We start from the raw sequence: 13,947 nt of genomic DNA, 5'->3' as shown, positions 1-13,947 counted from the left end.
AGTTATGTCTCCAGTGTCAAAATGTGTGTAATGCACTAGTAATTCATTTCCTTTATTGACCAGTGAGGTAGCCATGTATGGAGGTGCTGTAGAGTGAAAATCAAGTTTCAAATGGGCAGTGATCCTTGTGCCTGGATAGCTCAGTCGGTAGAGCATCAGACTTTTAATCTGAGGGTCCAGGGTTCAAGTCCCTGTTCAGGCGTACCTTTGCTTCTTTTACAAAAAATTAAGCAGGAAATATGAATTGCTCATTCTAATATGTGCTATTTCTGATGGCATCGCAACCTTGGGCAATATGACTCTAAGGTAGTGGAGTCCAGAGTTCTTGGATGCTTTGTCAACATTTCAAGCCTGACTGTGCTTCTAAATAGCATGAAACAGCAATCTTTGTACAAAGTTTTAATATTGGGGAGACAGATTGGTCGAAAAAAAAGCAGACAGGCGCTGCTGAGATTCGAACTCAGGATCTCCTGTTTACTAGACAGGCGCTTTAACCAACTAAGCCACAGCACCTTTTTTGCATCTGGTCTCCTTTCCTTCCTCATGTAATCATTTAGAAGCGAAATCCACTTTTTTAAGGCTGGGCTTCTGTTGCAATATAACTTTTCAAAATGTTTTCCAATTGACTGAAACTCCATTGCACAAAACGAGCATGTCATTAATCGTCGATTTAGAGTGGACTGCATTGCCCAGTGTGTGCATTGAGGAGCACATGTTCGTCTTTACTGGGGAGCAAGTTTGCACTCATGAATGTGGCAAAACATTCAAATCCGTAAGTGGGTGAACATTAAAGTCCTAGATGCTGCAAATCTCTATATCTGGATACGGAATGACTGAAAAAAGTTATGTCTCCAGTGTCAAAATGTGTGTAATGCACTAGTAATTCATTTCCTTTATTGACCAGTGAGGTAGCCATGTATGGAGGGGCTGTAGAGTGAAAATCAAGTTTCAAATGGGCAGTGATCCCTGTGCCTGGATAGCTCAGTCGGTAGAGCATCAGACTTTTAATCTGAGGGTCCAGGGTTCAAGTCCCTGTTCAGGTGTACCTTTGCTTCTTTTACAAAAAATTAAGCAGGAAATATGAATTGCTCATTCTAATATGTGCTATTTCTGATGGCATCGCAACCTTGGGCAATATGACTCTAAGGTAGTGAAGTCCAGAATTCTTGGATGCTTTGCCAACATTTCAAGCCTGACTGTGCTTCTAAATAGCATGAAATAACAATCTTTGTACAAAGTTTTAATATTGGGGAGACAGATTGGTCGAAAAAAAAGCAGACAGGCGCTGCTGAGATTCAAACTCAGGATCTCCAGTTTACTAGACAGGCGCTTTAACCAACTAAGCCACAAAACCTCTTTGGCATCTGATCTCCTGTCCTTCCTCATGTAATCATTTAGAAGTGAAATCCACTTTTTTTAAGGCTGGGCTTCTGTTGCAATATAACTTTACAAAATGTTTTCCAATTGACTGAAACTCCAATGCACAAAACGAGCATGTCATTAATCGTTGATTTAGAGTGGACTTCATTGCCCAGTGTGTGTATTGAGGAGCACATGTTCGCCTTTACTGGGGAGCAATTTTGCACTCATGAATGTGGCAAAACATTCAAATCCGTAAGTGGGTGAACATTAAAGTCCTAGATGCTGCAAATCTCTATATCTGGATACGGAATGACTGAAAAAAGTTATGTCTCCAGTGTCAAAATGTGTGTAATGCACTAGTAATTCATTTCCTTTATTGACCAGTGAGGTAGCCATGTATGGAGGTGCTGTAGAGTGAAAATCAAGTTTCAAATGGGCAGTGATCCTTGTGCCTGGATAGCTCAGTCGGTAGAGCATCAGACTTTTAATCTGAGGGTCCAGGGTTCAAGTCCCTGTTCAGGCGTACCTTTGCTTCTTTTACAAAAAATTAAGCAGGAAATATGAATTGCTCATTCTAATATGTGCTATTTCTGATGGCATCGCAACCTTGGGCAATATGATTCTAAGGTAGTGGAGTCCAGAGTTCTTGGATGCTTTGCCAACATTTCAAGCCTGACTGTGCTTCTAAATAGCATGAAATAGCAATCTTTGTACAAAGTTTTAATATTGGGGAGACAGATTGGTCGAAAAAAAAGCAGACAGGCGCTGCTGGGATTCGAACTCAGGATCTCCTGTTTACTAGACAGGCGCTTTAACCAACTAAGCCACAGCACCTTTTTTGCATCTGGTCTCCTTTCCTTCCTCATGTAATCATTTAGAAGTGAAATCCACTTTTTTAAGGCTGGGCTTCTGTTGCAATATAACTTTTCAAAATGTTTTCCAATTGACTGAAACTCCATTGCACAAAACGAGCATGTCATTAATCGTCGATTTAGAGTGGACTGCATTGCCCAGTGTGTGCATTGAGGAGCACATGTTCGTCTTTACTGGGGAGCAAGTTTGCACTCATGAATGTGGCAAAACATTCAAATCCGTTAGTGGGTGAACATTAAAGTCCTAGATGCTGCAAATCTCTATATCTGGATACGGAATGACTGAAAAAAGTTATGTCTCCAGTGTCAAAATGTGTGTAATGCACTAGTAATTCATTTCCTTTATTGACCAGTGAGGTAGCCATGTATGGAGGTGCTGTAGAGTGAAAATCAAGTTTCAAATGGGCAGTGATCCTTGTGCCTGGATAGCTCAGTCGGTAGAGCATCAGACTTTTAATCTGAGGGTCCAGGGTTCAAGTCCCTGTTCAGGCGTACCTTTGCTTCTTTTACAAAAAATTAAGCAGGAAATATGAATTGCTCATTCTAATATGTGCTATTTCTGATGGCATCGCAACCTTGGGCAATATGACTCTAAGGTAGTGGAGTCCAGAGTTCTTGGATGCTTTGTCAACATTTCAAGCCTGACTGTGCTTCTAAATAGCATGAAACAGCAATCTTTGTACAAAGTTTTAATATTGGGGAGACAGATTGGTCGAAAAAAAAGCAGACAGGCGCTGCTGAGATTCGAACTCAGGATCTCCTGTTTACTAGACAGGCGCTTTAACCAACTAAGCCACAGCACCTTTTTTGCATCTGGTCTCCTTTCCTTCCTCATGTAATCATTTAGAAGCGAAATCCACTTTTTTAAGGCTGGGCTTCTGTTGCAATATAACTTTTCAAAATGTTTTCCAATTGACTGAAACTCCATTGCACAAAACGAGCATGTCATTAATCGTCGATTTAGAGTGGACTGCATTGCCCAGTGTGTGCATTGAGGAGCACATGTTCGTCTTTACTGGGGAGCAAGTTTGCACTCATGAATGTGGCAAAACATTCAAATCCGTAAGTGGGTGAACATTAAAGTCCTAGATGCTGCAAATCTCTATATCTGGATACGGAATGACTGAAAAAAGTTATGTCTCCAGTGTCAAAATGTGTGTAATGCACTAGTAATTCATTTCCTTTATTGACCAGTGAGGTAGCCATGTATGGAGGTGCTGTAGAGTGAAAATCAAGTTTCAAATGGGCAGTGATCCCTGTGCCTGGATAGCTCAGTCGGTAGAGCATCAGACTTTTAATCTGAGGGTCCAGGGTTCAAGTCCCTGTTCAGGCGTATCTTTGCTTCTTTTACAAAAAATTTAGCAGGAAATATGAATTGCTCATTCTAATATGTGCTATTTCTGATGGCATCGCAACCTTGGGCAATATGACTCTAAGGTAGTGGAGTCCAGAATTCTTGGATGCTTTGCCAACATTTCAAGCCTGACTGTGCTTCTAAATAGCATGAAATAACAATCTTTGTACAAAGTTTTAATATTGGGGAGACAGATTGGTCGAAAAAAAAGCAGACAGGCGCTGCTGAGATTCGAACTCAGGATCTCCTGTTTACTAGACAGGCGCTTTAACCAACTAAGCCACAGCACCTCTTTTGCATCTGATCTCCTTTCCTTCCTCATGTAATCATTTAGAAGTGAAATCCACTTTTTTTAAGGCTGGGCTTCTGTTGCAATATAACTTTACAAAATGTTTTCCAATTGACTGAAACTCCATTGCACAAAACGAGCATGTCATTAATCGTTGATTTAGAGTGGACTGCATTGCCCAGTGTGTGTATTGGGGAGCACATGTTCGCCTTTACTGGGGAGCAATTTTGCACTCATGAATGTGGCAAAACATTCAAATCCGTAAGTGGGTGAACATTAAAGTCCTAGATGCTGCAAATCTCTATATCTGGATACGGAATGACTGAAAAAAGTTATGTCTCCAGTGTCAAAATGTGTGTAATGCACTAGTAATTCATTTCCTTTATTGACCAGTGAGGTAGCCATGTATGGAGGTGCTGTAGAGTGAAAATCAAGTTTCAAATGGGCAGTGATCCCTGTGCCTGGATAGCTCAGTCGGTAGAGCATCAGACTTTTAATCTGAGGGTCCAGGGTTCAAGTCCCTGTTCAGGCGTATCTTTGCTTCTTTTACAAAAAATTTAGCAGGAAATATGAATTGCTCATTCTAATATGTGCTATTTCTGATGGCATCGCAACCTTGGGCAATATGACTCTAAGGTAGTGGAGTCCAGAGTTCTTGGATGCTTTGCCAACATTTCAAGCCTGACTGTGCTTCTAAATAGCATGAAACAGCAATCTTTGTACAAAGTTTTAATATTGGGGAGACAGATTGGTCGAAAAAAAAGCAGACAGGCGCTGCTGAGATTCGAACTCAGGATCTCCTGTTTACTAGACAGGCGCTTTAACCAACTAAGCCACAGCACCTTTTTTGCATCTGGTCTCCTTTCCTTCCTCATGTAATCATTTAGAAGCGAAATCCACTTTTTTAAGGCTGGGCTTCTGTTGCAATATAACTTTTCAAAATGTTTTCCAATTGACTGAAACTCCATTGCACAAAACGAGCATGTCATTAATCGTCGATTTAGAGTGGACTGCATTGCCCAGTGTGTGCATTGAGGAGCACATGTTCGTCTTTACTGGGGAGCAAGTTTGCACTCATGAATGTGGCAAAACATTCAAATCCGTAAGTGGGTGAACATTAAAGTCCTAGATGCTGCAAATCTCTATATCTGGATACGGAATGACTGAAAAAAGTTATGTCTCCAGTGTCAAAATGTGTGTAATGCACTAGTAATTCATTTCCTTTATTGACCAGTGAGGTAGCCATGTATGGAGGTGCTGTAGAGTGAAAATCAAGTTTCAAATGGCAGTGATCCATCTGCCTGGATAGCTCAGTCGGTAGAGCATCAGACTTTTAATCTGAGGGTCCAGGGTTCAAGTCCCTGTTCAGGCGTACCTTTGCTTCTTTTACAAAAAATTAAGCAGGAAATATGAATTGCTCATTCTAATATGTGCTATTTCTGATGGCATCGCAACCTTGGGCAATATGACTCTAAGGTAGTGGAGTCCAGAGTTCTTGGATGCTTTGCCAACATATCAAGCCTGACTGTGCTTCTAAATAGCATGAAATAGCAATCTTTGTACAAAGTTTTAATATTGGGGAGACAGATTGGTCGAAAAAAAGCAGACAGGCGCTGCTGAGATTCAAACTCAGGATCTCCTGTTTACTAGACAGGCGCTTTAACCAACTAAGCCACAGCACCTTTTTTGCATCTGGTCTCCTTTCCTTCCTCATGTAATCATTTAGAAGTGAAATCCACTTTTTTAAGGCTGGACTTCTGTTGCAATATAACTTTTCAAAATGTTTTCCAATTGACTGAAACTCCATTGCACAAAACGAGCATGTCATTAATCGTCGATTTAGAGTGGACTGCATTGCCCAGTGTGTGCATTGAGGAGCACATGTTCGTCTTTACTGGGGAGTAAGTTTGCACTCATGAATGTGGCAAAACATTCAAATCCGTAAGTGGGTGAACATTAAAGTCCTAGATGCTGCAAATCTCTATATCTGGATACGTAATGACTGAAAAAAGTTATGTCTCCAGTGTCAAAATGTGTGTAATGCACTAGTAATTCATTTCCTTTATTGACCAGTGAGGTAGCCATGTATGGAGGTGCTGTAGAGTGAAAATCAAGTTTCAAATGGGCAGTGATCCCTGTGCCTGGATAGCTCAGTCGGTAGAGCATCAGACTTTTAATCTGAGGGTCCAGGGTTCAAGTCCCTGTTCAGGCGTATCTTTGCTTCTTTTACAAAAAATTTAGCAGGAAATATGAATTGCTCATTCTAATATGTGCTATTTCTGATGGCATCGCAACCTTGGGCAATATGACTCTAAGGTAGTGAAGTCCAGAATTCTTGGATGCTTTGCCAACATTTCAAGCCTGACTGTGCTTCTAAATAGCATGAAATAACAATCTTTGTACAAAGTTTTAATATTGGGGAGACAGATTGGTCGAAAAAAAAGCAGACAGGCGCTGCTGAGATTCAAACTCAGGATCTCCAGTTTACTAGACAGGCGCTTTAACCAACTAAGCCACAAAACCTCTTTGGCATCTGATCTCCTGTCCTTCCTCATGTAATCATTTAGAAGTGAAATCCACTTTTTTTAAGGCTGGGCTTCTGTTGCAATATAACTTTACAAAATGTTTTCCAATTGACTGAAACTCCAATGCACAAAACGAGCATGTCATTAATCGTTGATTTAGAGTGGACTTCATTGCCCAGTGTGTGTATTGAGGAGCACATGTTCGCCTTTACTGGGGAGCAATTTTGCACTCATGAATGTGGCAAAACATTCAAATCCGTAAGTGGGTGAACATTAAAGTCCTAGATGCTGCAAATCTCTATATCTGGATACGGAATGACTGAAAAAAGTTATGTCTCCAGTGTCAAAATGTGTGTAATGCACTAGTAATTCATTTCCTTTATTGACCAGTGAGGTAGCCATGTATGGAGGTGCTGTAGAGTGAAAATCAAGTTTCAAATGGGCAGTGATCCTTGTGCCTGGATAGCTCAGTCGGTAGAGCATCAGACTTTTAATCTGAGGGTCCAGGGTTCAAGTCCCTGTTCAGGCGTACCTTTGCTTCTTTTACAAAAAATTAAGCAGGAAATATGAATTGCTCATTCTAATATGTGCTATTTCTGATGGCATCGCAACCTTGGGCAATATGATTCTAAGGTAGTGGAGTCCAGAGTTCTTGGATGCTTTGCCAACATTTCAAGCCTGACTGTGCTTCTAAATAGCATGAAATAGCAATCTTTGTACAAAGTTTTAATATTGGGGAGACAGATTGGTCGAAAAAAAAGCAGACATGCGCTGCTGGGATTCGAACTCAGGATCTCCTGTTTACTAGACAGGCGCTTTAACCAACTAAGCCACAGCACCTTTTTTGCATCTGGTCTCCTTTCCTTCCTCATGTAATCATTTAGAAGTGAAATCCACTTTTTTAAGGCTGGGCTTCTGTTGCAATATAACTTTTCAAAATGTTTTCCAATTGACTGAAACTCCATTGCACAAAACGAGCATGTCATTAATCGTCGATTTAGAGTGGACTGCATTGCCCAGTGTGTGCATTGAGGAGCACATGTTCGTCTTTACTGGGGAGCAAGTTTGCACTCATGAATGTGGCAAAACATTCAAATCCGTTAGTGGGTGAACATTAAAGTCCTAGATGCTGCAAATCTCTATATCTGGATACGGAATGACTGAAAAAAGTTATGTCTCCAGTGTCAAAATGTGTGTAATGCACTAGTAATTCATTTCCTTTATTGACCAGTGAGGTAGCCATGTATGGAGGTGCTGTAGAGTGAAAATCAAGTTTCAAATGGGCAGTGATCCTTGTGCCTGGATAGCTCAGTCGGTAGAGCATCAGACTTTTAATCTGAGGGTCCAGGGTTCAAGTCCCTGTTCAGGCGTACCTTTGCTTCTTTTACAAAAAATTAAGCAGGAAATATGAATTGCTCATTCTAATATGTGCTATTTCTGATGGCATCGCAACCTTGGGCAATATGACTCTAAGGTAGTGGAGTCCAGAGTTCTTGGATGCTTTGTCAACATTTCAAGCCTGACTGTGCTTCTAAATAGCATGAAACAGCAATCTTTGTACAAAGTTTTAATATTGGGGAGACAGATTGGTCGAAAAAAAAGCAGACAGGCGCTGCTGAGATTCGAACTCAGGATCTCCTGTTTACTAGACAGGCGCTTTAACCAACTAAGCCACAGCACCTTTTTTGCATCTGGTCTCCTTTCCTTCCTCATGTAATCATTTAGAAGCGAAATCCACTTTTTTAAGGCTGGGCTTCTGTTGCAATATAACTTTTCAAAATGTTTTCCAATTGACTGAAACTCCATTGCACAAAACGAGCATGTCATTAATCGTCGATTTAGAGTGGACTGCATTGCCCAGTGTGTGCATTGAGGAGCACATGTTCGTCTTTACTGGGGAGCAAGTTTGCACTCATGAATGTGGCAAAACATTCAAATCCGTAAGTGGGTGAACATTAAAGTCCTAGATGCTGCAAATCTCTATATCTGGATACGGAATGACTGAAAAAAGTTATGTCTCCAGTGTCAAAATGTGTGTAATGCACTAGTAATTCATTTCCTTTATTGACCAGTGAGGTAGCCATGTATGGAGGTGCTGTAGAGTGAAAATCAAGTTTCAAATGGGCAGTGATCCCTGTGCCTGGATAGCTCAGTCGGTAGAGCATCAGACTTTTAATCTGAGGGTCCAGGGTTCAAGTCCCTGTTCAGGCGTATCTTTGCTTCTTTTACAAAAAATTTAGCAGGAAATATGAATTGCTCATTCTAATATGTGCTATTTCTGATGGCATCGCAACCTTGGGCAATATGACTCTAAGGTAGTGGAGTCCAGAATTCTTGGATGCTTTGCCAACATTTCAAGCCTGACTGTGCTTCTAAATAGCATGAAATAACAATCTTTGTACAAAGTTTTAATATTGGGGAGACAGATTGGTCGAAAAAAAAGCAGACAGGCGCTGCTGAGATTCGAACTCAGGATCTCCTGTTTACTAGACAGGCGCTTTAACCAACTAAGCCACAGCACCTCTTTTGCATCTGATCTCCTTTCCTTCCTCATGTAATCATTTAGAAGTGAAATCCACTTTTTTTAAGGCTGGGCTTCTGTTGCAATATAACTTTACAAAATGTTTTCCAATTGACTGAAACTCCATTGCACAAAACGAGCATGTCATTAATCGTTGATTTAGAGTGGACTGCATTGCCCAGTGTGTGTATTGGGGAGCACATGTTCGCCTTTACTGGGGAGCAATTTTGCACTCATGAATGTGGCAAAACATTCAAATCCGTAAGTGGGTGAACATTAAAGTCCTAGATGCTGCAAATCTCTATATCTGGATACGGAATGACTGAAAAAAGTTATGTCTCCAGTGTCAAAATGTGTGTAATGCACTAGTAATTCATTTCCTTTATTGACCAGTGAGGTAGCCATGTATGGAGGTGCTGTAGAGTGAAAATCAAGTTTCAAATGGGCAGTGATCCCTGTGCCTGGATAGCTCAGTCGGTAGAGCATCAGACTTTTAATCTGAGGGTCCAGGGTTCAAGTCCCTGTTCAGGCGTACCTTTGCTTCTTTTACAAAAAATTAAGCAGGAAATATGAATTGCTCATTCTAATATGTGCTATTTCTGATGGCATCGCAACCTTGGGCAATATGACTCTAAGGTAGTGAAGTCCAGAATTCTTGGATGCTTTGCCAACATTTCAAGCCTGACTGTGCTTCTAAATAGCATGAAATAACAATCTTTGTACAAAGTTTTAATATTGGGGAGACAGATTGGTCGAAAAAAAAGCAGACAGGCGCTGCTGAGATTCAAACTCAGGATCTCCAGTTTACTAGACAGGCGCTTTAACCAACTAAGCCACAAAACCTCTTTGGCATCTGATCTCCTGTCCTTCCTCATGTAATCATTTAGAAGTGAAATCCACTTTTTTTAAGGCTGGGCTTCTGTTGCAATATAACTTTACAAAATGTTTTCCAATTGACTGAAACTCCAATGCACAAAACGAGCATGTCATTAATCGTTGATTTAGAGTGGACTTCATTGCCCAGTGTGTGTATTGAGGAGCACATGTTCGCCTTTACTGGGGAGCAATTTTGCACTCATGAATGTGGCAAAACATTCAAATCCGTAAGTGGGTGAACATTAAAGTCCTAGATGCTGCAAATCTCTATATCTGGATACGGAATGACTGAAAAAAGTTATGTCTCCAGTGTCAAAATGTGTGTAATGCACTAGTAATTCATTTCCTTTATTGACCAGTGAGGTAGCCATGTATGGAGGTGCTGTAGAGTGAAAATCAAGTTTCAAATGGGCAGTGATCCTTGTGCCTGGATAGCTCAGTCGGTAGAGCATCAGACTTTTAATCTGAGGGTCCAGGGTTCAAGTCCCTGTTCAGGCGTACCTTTGCTTCTTTTACAAAAAATTAAGCAGGAAATATGAATTGCTCATTCTAATATGTGCTATTTCTGATGGCATCGCAACCTTGGGCAATATGATTCTAAGGTAGTGGAGTCCAGAGTTCTTGGATGCTTTGCCAACATTTCAAGCCTGACTGTGCTTCTAAATAGCATGAAATAGCAATCTTTGTACAAAGTTTTAATATTGGGGAGACAGATTGGTCGAAAAAAAAGCAGACAGGCGCTGCTGGGATTCGAACTCAGGATCTCCTGTTTACTAGACAGGCGCTTTAACCAACTAAGCCACAGCACCTTTTTTGCATCTGGTCTCCTTTCCTTCCTCATGTAATCATTTAGAAGTGAAATCCACTTTTTAAAGGCTGGGCTTCTGTTGCAATATAACTTTTCAAAATGTTTTCCAATTGACTGAAACTCCATTGCACAAAACGAGCATGTCATTAATCGTCGATTTAGAGTGGACTGCATTGCCCAGTGTGTGCATTGAGGAGCACATGTTCGTCTTTACTGGGGAGCAAGTTTGCACTCATGAATGTGGCAAAACATTCAAATCCGTTAGTGGGTGAACATTAAAGTCCTAGATGCTGCAAATCTCTATATCTGGATACGGAATGACTGAAAAAAGTTATGTCTCCAGTGTCAAAATGTGTGTAATGCACTAGTAATTCATTTCCTTTATTGACCAGTGAGGTAGCCATGTATGGAGGTGCTGTAGAGTGAAAATCAAGTTTCAAATGGGCAGTGATCCTTGTGCCTGGATAGCTCAGTCGGTAGAGCATCAGACTTTTAATCTGAGGGTCCAGGGTTCAAGTCCCTGTTCAGGCGTACCTTTGCTTCTTTTACAAAAAATTAAGCAGGAAATATGAATTGCTCATTCTAATATGTGCTATTTCTGATGGCATCGCAACCTTGGGCAATATGACTCTAAGGTAGTGGAGTCCAGAGTTCTTGGATGCTTTGTCAACATTTCAAGCCTGACTGTGCTTCTAAATAGCATGAAACAGCAATCTTTGTACAAAGTTTTAATATTGGGGAGACAGATTGGTCGAAAAAAAAGCAGACAGGCGCTGCTGAGATTCGAACTCAGGATCTCCTGTTTACTAGACAGGCGCTTTAACCAACTAAGCCACAGCACCTTTTTTGCATCTGGTCTCCTTTCCTTCCTCATGTAATCATTTAGAAGCGAAATCCACTTTTTTAAGGCTGGGCTTCTGTTGCAATATAACTTTTCAAAATGTTTTCCAATTGACTGAAACTCCATTGCACAAAACGAGCATGTCATTAATCGTCGATTTAGAGTGGACTGCATTGCCCAGTGTGTGCATTGAGGAGCACATGTTCGTCTTTACTGGGGAGCAAGTTTGCACTCATGAATGTGGCAAAACATTCAAATCCGTAAGTGGGTGAACATTAAAGTCCTAGATGCTGCAAATCTCTATATCTGGATACGGAATGACTGAAAAAAGTTATGTCTCCAGTGTCAAAATGTGTGTAATGCACTAGTAATTCATTTCCTTTATTGACCAGTGAGGTAGCCATGTATGGAGGTGCTGTAGAGTGAAAATCAAGTTTCAAATGGGCAGTGATCCCTGTGCCTGGATAGCTCAGTCGGTAGAGCATCAGACTTTTAATCTGAGGGTCCAGGGTTCAAGTCCCTGTTCAGGCGTATCTTTGCTTCTTTTACAAAAAATTTAGCAGGAAATATGAATTGCTCATTCTAATATGTGCTATTTCTGATGGCATCGCAACCTTGGGCAATATGACTCTAAGGTAGTGGAGTCCAGAATTCTTGGATGCTTTGCCAACATTTCAAGCCTGACTGTGCTTCTAAATAGCATGAAATAACAATCTTTGTACAAAGTTTTAATATTGGGGAGACAGATTGGTCGAAAAAAAAGCAGACAGGCGCTGCTGAGATTCGAACTCAGGATCTCCTGTTTACTAGACAGGCGCTTTAACCAACTAAGCCACAGCACCTCTTTTGCATCTGATCTCCTTTCCTTCCTCATGTAATCATTTAGAAGTGAAATCCACTTTTTTTAAGGCTGGGCTTCTGTTGCAATATAACTTTACAAAATGTTTTCCAATTGACTGAAACTCCATTGCACAAAACGAGCATGTCATTAATCGTTGATTTAGAGTGGACTGCATTGCCCAGTGTGTGTATTGGGGAGCACATGTTCGCCTTTACTGGGGAGCAATTTTGCACTCATGAATGTGGCAAAACATTCAAATCCGTAAGTGGGTGAACATTAAAGTCCTAGATGCTGCAAATCTCTATATCTGGATACGGAATGACTGAAAAAAGTTATGTCTCCAGTGTCAAAATGTGTGTAATGCACTAGTAATTCATTTCCTTTATTGACCAGTGAGGTAGCCATGTATGGAGGTGCTGTAGAGTGAAAATCAAGTTTCAAATGGGCAGTGATCCCTGTGCCTGGATAGCTCAGTCGGTAGAGCATCAGACTTTTAATCTGAGGGTCCAGGGTTCAAGTCCCTGTTCAGGCGTATCTTTGCTTCTTTTACAAAAAATTTAGCAGGAAATATGAATTGCTCATTCTAATATGTGCTATTTCTGATGGCATCGCAACCTTGGGCAATATGACTCTAAGGTAGTGGAGTCCAGAGTTCTTGGATGCTTTGCCAACATTTCAAGCCTGACTGTGCTTCTAAATAGCATGAAACAGCAATCTTTGTACAAAGTTTTAATATTGGGGAGACAGATTGGTCGAAAAAAAAGCAGACAGGCACTGCTGAGATTCGAACTCAGGATCTCCTGTTTACTAGACAGGCGCTTTAACCAACTAAGCCACAGCACCTTTTTTGCATCTGGTCTCCTTTCCTTCCTCATGTAATCATTTAGAAGCGAAATCCACTTTTTTAAGGCTGGGCTTCTGTTGCAATATAACTTTTCAAAATGTTTTCCAATTGACTGAAACTCCATTGCACAAAACGAGCATGTCATTAATCGTCGATTTAGAGTGGACTGCATTGCCCAGTGTGTGCATTGAGGAGCACATGTTCGTCTTTACTGGGGAGCAAGTTTGCACTCATGAATGTGGCAAAACATTCAAATCCGTAAGTGGGTGAACATTAAAGTCCTAGATGCTGCAAATCTCTATATCTGGATACGGAATGACTGAAAAAAGTTATGTCTCCAGTGTCAAAATGTGTGTAATGCACTAGTAATTCATTTCCTTTATTGACCAGTGAGGTAGCCATGTATGGAGGTGCTGTAGAGTGAAAATCAAGTTTCAAATGGCAGTGATCCATCTGCCTGGATAGCTCAGTCGGTAGAGCATCAGACTTTTAATCTGAGGGTCCAGGGTTCAAGTCCCTGTTCAGGCGTACCTTTGCTTCTTTTACAAAAAATTAAGCAGGAAATATGAATTGCTCATTCTAATATGTGCTATTTCTGATGGCATCGCAACCTTGGGCAATATGACTCTAAGGTAGTGGAGTCCAGAGTTCTTGGATGCTTTGCCAACATATCAAGCCTGACTGTGCTTCTAAATAGCATGAAATAGCAATCTTTGTACAAAGTTTTAATATTGGGGAGACAGATTGGTCGAAAAAAAGCAGACAGGCGCTGCTGAGATTCAAACTCAGGATCTCCTGTTTACTAGACAGGCGC

The 13,947-nt window shown here is 40.8% G+C and overlaps 24 non-coding genes across 24 annotated transcripts; 16 read left to right on the top strand and 8 right to left on the bottom strand.

The window, feature by feature from the left end:
• The first annotated feature begins 129 nt into the window (after positions 1-129).
• On the top strand, positions 130-202 carry TRNAK-UUU (transfer RNA lysine (anticodon UUU)). The gene has a single exon. It is a non-coding gene; the product is annotated as a tRNA-Lys (tRNA).
• Positions 203-439: 237 nt separating this feature from the next.
• On the bottom strand, positions 440-513 carry TRNAT-AGU (transfer RNA threonine (anticodon AGU)). The gene has a single exon. It is a non-coding gene; the product is annotated as a tRNA-Thr (tRNA).
• A 1,299-nt stretch (positions 514-1,812) lies between these two features.
• On the top strand, positions 1,813-1,885 carry TRNAK-UUU (transfer RNA lysine (anticodon UUU)). Its single transcript has one exon. It is a non-coding gene; the product is annotated as a tRNA-Lys (tRNA).
• Positions 1,886-2,653: 768 nt separating this feature from the next.
• TRNAK-UUU (transfer RNA lysine (anticodon UUU)) lies at positions 2,654-2,726 on the top strand. The gene has a single exon. It is a non-coding gene; the product is annotated as a tRNA-Lys (tRNA).
• Positions 2,727-2,963: 237 nt separating this feature from the next.
• On the bottom strand, positions 2,964-3,037 carry TRNAT-AGU (transfer RNA threonine (anticodon AGU)). The gene has a single exon. It is a non-coding gene; the product is annotated as a tRNA-Thr (tRNA).
• Positions 3,038-3,494: 457 nt separating this feature from the next.
• On the top strand, positions 3,495-3,567 carry TRNAK-UUU (transfer RNA lysine (anticodon UUU)). Its single transcript has one exon. It is a non-coding gene; the product is annotated as a tRNA-Lys (tRNA).
• A 237-nt stretch (positions 3,568-3,804) lies between these two features.
• On the bottom strand, positions 3,805-3,878 carry TRNAT-AGU (transfer RNA threonine (anticodon AGU)). The gene has a single exon. It is a non-coding gene; the product is annotated as a tRNA-Thr (tRNA).
• A 458-nt stretch (positions 3,879-4,336) lies between these two features.
• Positions 4,337-4,409, top strand: TRNAK-UUU (transfer RNA lysine (anticodon UUU)). Its single transcript has one exon. It is a non-coding gene; the product is annotated as a tRNA-Lys (tRNA).
• A 237-nt stretch (positions 4,410-4,646) lies between these two features.
• On the bottom strand, positions 4,647-4,720 carry TRNAT-AGU (transfer RNA threonine (anticodon AGU)). The gene has a single exon. It is a non-coding gene; the product is annotated as a tRNA-Thr (tRNA).
• Positions 4,721-5,176: 456 nt separating this feature from the next.
• On the top strand, positions 5,177-5,249 carry TRNAK-UUU (transfer RNA lysine (anticodon UUU)). The gene has a single exon. It is a non-coding gene; the product is annotated as a tRNA-Lys (tRNA).
• Positions 5,250-6,016: 767 nt separating this feature from the next.
• On the top strand, positions 6,017-6,089 carry TRNAK-UUU (transfer RNA lysine (anticodon UUU)). The gene has a single exon. It is a non-coding gene; the product is annotated as a tRNA-Lys (tRNA).
• Positions 6,090-6,858: 769 nt separating this feature from the next.
• Positions 6,859-6,931, top strand: TRNAK-UUU (transfer RNA lysine (anticodon UUU)). Its single transcript has one exon. It is a non-coding gene; the product is annotated as a tRNA-Lys (tRNA).
• Positions 6,932-7,699: 768 nt separating this feature from the next.
• On the top strand, positions 7,700-7,772 carry TRNAK-UUU (transfer RNA lysine (anticodon UUU)). The gene has a single exon. It is a non-coding gene; the product is annotated as a tRNA-Lys (tRNA).
• Positions 7,773-8,009: 237 nt separating this feature from the next.
• TRNAT-AGU (transfer RNA threonine (anticodon AGU)) lies at positions 8,010-8,083 on the bottom strand. Its single transcript has one exon. It is a non-coding gene; the product is annotated as a tRNA-Thr (tRNA).
• Positions 8,084-8,540: 457 nt separating this feature from the next.
• TRNAK-UUU (transfer RNA lysine (anticodon UUU)) lies at positions 8,541-8,613 on the top strand. Its single transcript has one exon. It is a non-coding gene; the product is annotated as a tRNA-Lys (tRNA).
• A 237-nt stretch (positions 8,614-8,850) lies between these two features.
• Positions 8,851-8,924, bottom strand: TRNAT-AGU (transfer RNA threonine (anticodon AGU)). Its single transcript has one exon. It is a non-coding gene; the product is annotated as a tRNA-Thr (tRNA).
• A 458-nt stretch (positions 8,925-9,382) lies between these two features.
• Positions 9,383-9,455, top strand: TRNAK-UUU (transfer RNA lysine (anticodon UUU)). The gene has a single exon. It is a non-coding gene; the product is annotated as a tRNA-Lys (tRNA).
• Positions 9,456-10,224: 769 nt separating this feature from the next.
• TRNAK-UUU (transfer RNA lysine (anticodon UUU)) lies at positions 10,225-10,297 on the top strand. The gene has a single exon. It is a non-coding gene; the product is annotated as a tRNA-Lys (tRNA).
• A 768-nt stretch (positions 10,298-11,065) lies between these two features.
• On the top strand, positions 11,066-11,138 carry TRNAK-UUU (transfer RNA lysine (anticodon UUU)). The gene has a single exon. It is a non-coding gene; the product is annotated as a tRNA-Lys (tRNA).
• A 237-nt stretch (positions 11,139-11,375) lies between these two features.
• Positions 11,376-11,449, bottom strand: TRNAT-AGU (transfer RNA threonine (anticodon AGU)). The gene has a single exon. It is a non-coding gene; the product is annotated as a tRNA-Thr (tRNA).
• Positions 11,450-11,906: 457 nt separating this feature from the next.
• Positions 11,907-11,979, top strand: TRNAK-UUU (transfer RNA lysine (anticodon UUU)). The gene has a single exon. It is a non-coding gene; the product is annotated as a tRNA-Lys (tRNA).
• A 237-nt stretch (positions 11,980-12,216) lies between these two features.
• TRNAT-AGU (transfer RNA threonine (anticodon AGU)) lies at positions 12,217-12,290 on the bottom strand. Its single transcript has one exon. It is a non-coding gene; the product is annotated as a tRNA-Thr (tRNA).
• Positions 12,291-12,748: 458 nt separating this feature from the next.
• Positions 12,749-12,821, top strand: TRNAK-UUU (transfer RNA lysine (anticodon UUU)). Its single transcript has one exon. It is a non-coding gene; the product is annotated as a tRNA-Lys (tRNA).
• Positions 12,822-13,588: 767 nt separating this feature from the next.
• Positions 13,589-13,661, top strand: TRNAK-UUU (transfer RNA lysine (anticodon UUU)). Its single transcript has one exon. It is a non-coding gene; the product is annotated as a tRNA-Lys (tRNA).
• Positions 13,662-13,947: the final 286 nt, after the last annotated feature.

The sequence above is a fragment of the Ambystoma mexicanum genome, unplaced genomic scaffold, assembly GCF_040938575.1.
Source record: "Ambystoma mexicanum isolate Mex_15411 unplaced genomic scaffold, UKY_AmexF1_1 Mex_scaf1, whole genome shotgun sequence".
Lineage (NCBI taxonomy): Eukaryota > Metazoa > Chordata > Amphibia > Caudata > Ambystomatidae > Ambystoma > Ambystoma mexicanum.
This window is presented reverse-complemented; position numbering and strand designations above follow the sequence as displayed.